The sequence below is a fragment of the Echinops telfairi genome, unplaced genomic scaffold (assembly GCF_000313985.2).
Source record: "Echinops telfairi isolate 266 unplaced genomic scaffold, ASM31398v2 ScPeMD7_7471;HRSCAF=8509, whole genome shotgun sequence".
Lineage (NCBI taxonomy): Eukaryota > Metazoa > Chordata > Mammalia > Afrosoricida > Tenrecidae > Echinops > Echinops telfairi.
In genome coordinates, this window is record NW_022111375.1 from 490,735 (window position 1) to 496,531 (window position 5,797).

The following is a 5,797-nucleotide window of genomic DNA, read 5'->3' on the forward strand; positions in this document are numbered from 1 at the left end:
TGGCTATGGCTCTCCGTGCTCGAAGGGCAGCCACGCCCTCTGACCTGCCACAAACACGAGTGTCAGGTGACCCCCCAATGAATGCAGAGACACAAGAGTCCAGACACTGCCCACCTTGAGAAATATGTGCTTGCCTGTGGTTAGGGGGCTTGGATGCCACAACACTAAGTTGGTGTGAGAATACATTCTCTCTCTCCGGTACCTAGTTCCTGATACTAAGGAGGGGAGCCCCGCCAAGCTTTTGTCTGCCTCTTAATTTCTCCCCTTGAAGTACACAACCGCTCCTTAGGACCCATCCGGGTGTGGGCTAGAGCACACAGGAGAGCTGTTTCACTTTGTGCATCTATCTTGTCCAGGGGGAGCGCCTTAACTTGGACCTGTTAGCGTCTCTACGGCTGGGAATCTTGACGCACGCTGCCTTTCTGCCAAGGCCTCCCTGGTGAAATTGGAACTCTGGGTGAGCAGGTCACTGCTTAATCCGCTGTGCAAACCAGGAGTCCCTTTCGATTATCACTTGTCAGAGGAAACCAGCCTCTAACCACGGAAGGGTCCACGGGCACAACTGGAGGGCGATAATATACAAAAGTCATAGCACAGTCACAGAAGATGGGAGAGACAGGAGCGAGAATAAAATAAAGGAACCAGACACATTTCACGGCAGCACGCTCTCAGCAGCCAGGTCCGTGCAGAGAGAATATATTTCAAACCAAGGCAGATACACACTTAGGGGGTGTGCAAGCCCCCCTGATTACAGGTAACCACATATATAGCAGGAAGGGGCTGTACGATAGGCATACGCGGGACAGGAAGGGGATGAGCTAGGGGTGTACACGCAACACAAAGAGGAGGGGCTGGGGTGCACATGTGACAAGATGGGTGGATCTTAGATTGAAGATGGCAGTCTAATCTTGGTCCTCCTTGAGTTGGCTTGGCTTTGTCTCTGGGCTCTCCTTCAGGGAAACAATCCATTATCATCGGCGGTGAGTGGGCCTCACGTACGGTGGGGCAGACGATAGTGTCTAATGCCTCTAGGTGACCGATACCCCCAGGGAGATGACCGCTATGCAGGTGACCTCCTTACAGTTACCCACCCTGCCCAGCAAGCAGCCTCCTAGGCCAGACTTGCAATACAGGGTATATCCTGAAGAAGAACCCGTTTGCACCCCACAATTATCATCCTATTGCTGTATTAAACATGCCATAGTGTGTTTTGACACGTTCCTACCACATTTCTTCTGCATGAGATATTACGAGAAACATTTCATTGACCTCAGTGGTCTGACTTATGAGACAGATTGGAGTTAGCAAAGAAACGCACTACTCAATCTACTACTCCACATACTGCTCTAGAGGGGCAAGAAGAGCTGTTTTTTATGGTCGTCCAATGTATATATATAAAAAAACAAAACAGCACATACAGCCAGGTAGATACAAGATAGCAAACCATAGTTAATGGACATGAAAATATACAGGGTAAAGTATGATAAAACAATATTTGAACAGTATTAAAAAACATGACCCTTTGAGAAACATACGTGGTGAAATACTTCACAATAGGAAGAATGGGAAATTATCACATAATACAAATTTGAGTTGACGATTTTGGGCGGTAAAAATGACATCGGTAGAAATGTGAGAAACTTAAATCCTATTTGCATCCTTGTTTGCAAGCGCGAAGGGCTTTGAGAGGAGCTGTCGGGAAACGATTCTCAAGACAGCCCCACAGCGACAAAGAAACTCCTTTATCCCTGCCACGAAATAGCGGCAACGACCTATCGTGTCCGTAGGCATTCCTTCTGAAAACACTTTTTCTGAGAAACGTTCTTTAATTCCAGAATTAAAACTTGGCATTTGAAATTTTAGGACTAAGAGTAAGGCATCCCAGTTCTGACAGTCTCTCCATGAGAAGTTAGCACGTGTCAAGTGAGGTATCAGAAATGACTAAAGGAATTCCAATAGTCTCATGTCCGCAAGACGTCTCTTGGGTGGAGTTTTCCTGCGTGCACAAAGCTGAGGAAGGCTTAAAGGCGTGCCCATTCCTGGCGTTCATAGGGCCCCTTTCCCCCGTGTGAATTTTTCTATGCTGAGTGAGGTTTGAAGGGTGCTTAAAAGCTTTGCCACATTCCTTACATTCGAACGGTCTCTCTTGACTGTGAATTCTTGTGTGTGTATTTAGGTGAGAGGATTGGGTAAACGCTTTCCCACAGTCCTTACATTCATACGGCCGCTCTCCAGTGTGAATTCTTCCATGTATATTCAGGGCAGAGGAGGAAACAAAGGTTTTCCCACATTCCGTACACTCATAGGACCTTTCCACGCTGTGGATTTTCCTATGGTCCGTGAGGTTTCCACTCCGCCGGAAACGTTTCCCACACTCTGGGCATTCATAAGGCATCTCCCCGGTATGGATCCTCCTGTGCACATGGAGCGCTGAGGAATACTTAAATGCTTTCTCACACTGCTGGCACTGGTAGGGTCTGTCCCCGCTGTGCGTTTGCAGGTGCACGCTGAGGTGTGGGGAATCAATAAACGCTTTCCCGCACTCCTGGCATTTATACGGTTTCTCCCTGCTGTGAGTCCTCTCGTGCCTCATGAGGGAGGAGAAATGAGTAAAGTGTTTCCCACACTGCTCACATTCAAAGGGGTTCCCTCCATGGTGACTTCTCCGATGTGACATGAACTGCTTACCGGAAGGGAAGGCCTTCCCGCATTCCCTACATTGGTAAGGCTTCTCTCCTGTGTGGGTCAGCCCATGCTTAGTGAGGTAAAAGGAAGTCTTAAAGGCCTTCCCGCATTCCTTACATTCAAAGGGCCTCTCTTCACTGTGCGTTCTCTGATGGCCCGTGAGGGTGGAGGCATCGTTAAAGGCTTTCCCACAGTCTCCACACTCGAACGGTCTCTCTGTACTGTGAATGTTCCTATGTCTATTTAAGTGGCAGGATCGGATGAAGGCTTTCCCACACTCCTCGCAGGCAAACGGCCGCTCTCCCCGGTGTGCTCGCACATGATTGGTCAGGGAGAACCGGGAAGTGAAGGCTTTCCCACATTGCGGACACTGGTAAGGGTGCTCTCCGTGATGAGTCCTTCGATGGATCGTGAGGTTGGAGGATTCCCTGAAGGCTTTCCCACATTCTTGACACGAATAAGGTCTCTCCCCCGTGTGAGTTCGTAAATGTTTGGTGAGGTTTGAGGAAGAAGCAAAATCTTTGCGACAATGCTTACACGTGTAAGGCTTCTCTCCAGTATGCACTCTTCTATGTACACGGAGCGTGGAGGCTTTCTTAAAGGCTTTCCCGCATTCTTTACACGCATGCGGTCTGGCTGCACGGTGAGATCGAACATGCGCAGTGAGATAGGAGGAATGGGCGAAGGCTTTCCCACATTGCTGGCATTGATACGGCTTCTCCCTGACTTTCCCACGCTGCTGACATTCATAAGCTCTCTCCCCACCGTGAGTTTTTAAGTGTGACGTGAGCTCTGCTGAGAGACGGGAGGCTTCCCCACGCTGCTGACATTCACAAGGCTTCTCTGCGTGATGAGCTTCTCTGTGCACAGTGAGGGCTGAGCAACGCTGAAAGGATTCTTCTCTGCATTCATTACCTTCGCTGCACTTTGTACCCGTGAGGGCGATCTCAGGACTCTGAAGAGGGGGCACGGAAAGGGGGTCCTGTCCAGACACCTCGTAGTTACGGGGTTCCGCGGCATGAACAGCTCTCAGAGGAGGGGTCAGGTCAAAGCAACAATTGTAGGCGCCTGCACACTTCCTACACGGACAGGTTGTGCAGCCTCTCTGAGGTGAGGTAGGGTTCTTCTGTGGTAAGTGATCCGTGAGAGGTTCTCCAGACTCATAGTGCTCAGAGACAGCTCCTCCTGGAGGACTTCTTTGGAATAACGTGGGATTTGGGATCCGGCTGGTGGTCTTTCCACATGGATTTCCTTCATGACTTTCATAGGTGACCTCCACTGTTCGGCTTCTGTAACAAACAAGCAACGTGTTGTCAGACATGAATCTGGCCATTCTAATCTAACTCTGCATGTAGGAAAGTACACCGCAGATACTCTATCGTTTGCATCATCGTTTTCTGCAACAAAGGATGATGATCAAGCGAAATACGTAGCAGATGTTGGCTATGACTCCCATTTCTCAAAATGTTTTACTGTAACAACCATCAGCGGTTGCGTAATTTTAAATCTAACCTCACAAATCAGGCTCCTGAAATTAGGGGGATACAAGGGGCTGGTTTATTTGCATGACTGTGGAAAGTGACAGAAGTAAAGAGGTGTAAAACGTCGCCATCTGTGAGCGAGACACCGTGATCTTTTCCTTCGTGGGTCAAATCCAATGGGCAGTAGATGTAGTTGCTGTGGAATGAGCACACAGGTATTGTTTCTGCTGGTAACCGCTAAACCGTTACAAACCAGTACACAAACAGAAGCCTATCTGCGTGTCGTTTAATGCCAGGTAACTTTAGAACTTTCTTCTGAGCCCCTGTTGTCCACTGTATAAATCACACTCACCTCTCAGAGCTCCCCTGGCTTTTAGGTCGATCTTTATCCACATGGGACTCAGAGTTTTCTCCAAGCAGGAAGGACCAGGTGTGGTTATTCCTTAATGGCACTGCTGATTGTTTACAGGATAACATGTTCCCATCCTTAAGATTTCCAGACACTGACCGAGCAATTGAAGTTTGCAAGCGGAAACCCAAAGGAAGAAAGAAAAAAGTATTAGTCAGCAAAAGGAGAGGGTCTTAAACAGGGAAAGACAAGGTCACGGTTTGCGGTTTCAGAATGTCAGCAGTGGCTCCCAAACAAAGGACGAGAAATCGCTTGTATAAAAACTGACAGTGACGGTGATATCAAGAGGTGTCCTTCGGAAGGCCAGGTGGAAAGATGCTGGGCACCATTCACATGGAACCTTAAAAGAGAATTAAACGTCTGCCTGAAAATAGGTGGCTAACTGAAGTCGGAAAAGCTTACACGTGTGTGAAGTTGGTGTCTGCAACCCAAAAGAATCGCTTTACACTCGATGCAAATGCAATTCCTTCCCGAGTTGATTCCCAGAAACAAACAAACGAACTGGCTGCCATTGTGCAGGTGCAGACTCACGGCGACGCTACTGGGCAGGGCAGCAAGTTTCTGGGCCTGTATGTATCTCCGTGTGGAAGTACAAAGCCCCGTGGATTGGCTGGTGACTTAGAACTGGTGACCTTGCAGTTAACAGCCCAAGGCTTTACTCATGATGCTACCAGGGCTCCTCTCCACCCAGGGCTGGGTCATTTCAACAAAAGCCCCCAAACTCTTTTCAGTTGTTCCTTGACAGAAGCCCTGGATGAACTCCATCTGTGCTGTGATCAAATCTTTCCTTTGTGTTTCTGGGGAAACAAACGAGTACACCCGACATGGTGCTCGTCAGGAGAAAGTAAAATGTTCATTTCATAGGCGAGAGTTTGCTCATTCAAGCACTTTATCCATCAAGGAACTTCCCACTTAAAGGTTCGCGATGGAGGAAGGATACGGGAGCTCCACAGTTCAAGGTACCTGGTGCTTCACTCCACAAGATGGTCCATTGCTCAGCCCAAGTCATGGAGCAAAGGCGACGACGAAACCTCTTTTGTTAACCAAAGGAGTAAAAGAGGAGAGACAGACAGACAGACGATTCCTACCTGACCTCAGGTTCCTCAGGGTCTCCACCATCACATCCTGGTAGAGCTTCATCTGAGCACAGTCCAGCAGAGCCCATTCTTCCCGGCTGAAGTGGATGACCACGTCCTCGACAGCCACCGAGGCCTAAAAACAC

The 5,797-nt window shown here is 48.7% G+C and overlaps 1 long non-coding RNA gene across 1 annotated transcript; it reads right to left on the minus strand.

Moving 5' to 3' along the window:
• Positions 1 to 4,262: 4,262 nt before the first annotated feature.
• LOC123521149 lies at positions 4,263 to 5,788 on the minus strand. The gene is made up of 3 exons (XR_006679623.1): positions 5,664 to 5,788; positions 4,519 to 4,669; positions 4,263 to 4,362 (listed from the first exon to the last, which is right to left on the minus strand). It is a non-coding gene; the product is annotated as an uncharacterized LOC123521149 (long non-coding RNA).
• Positions 5,789 to 5,797: the final 9 nt, after the last annotated feature.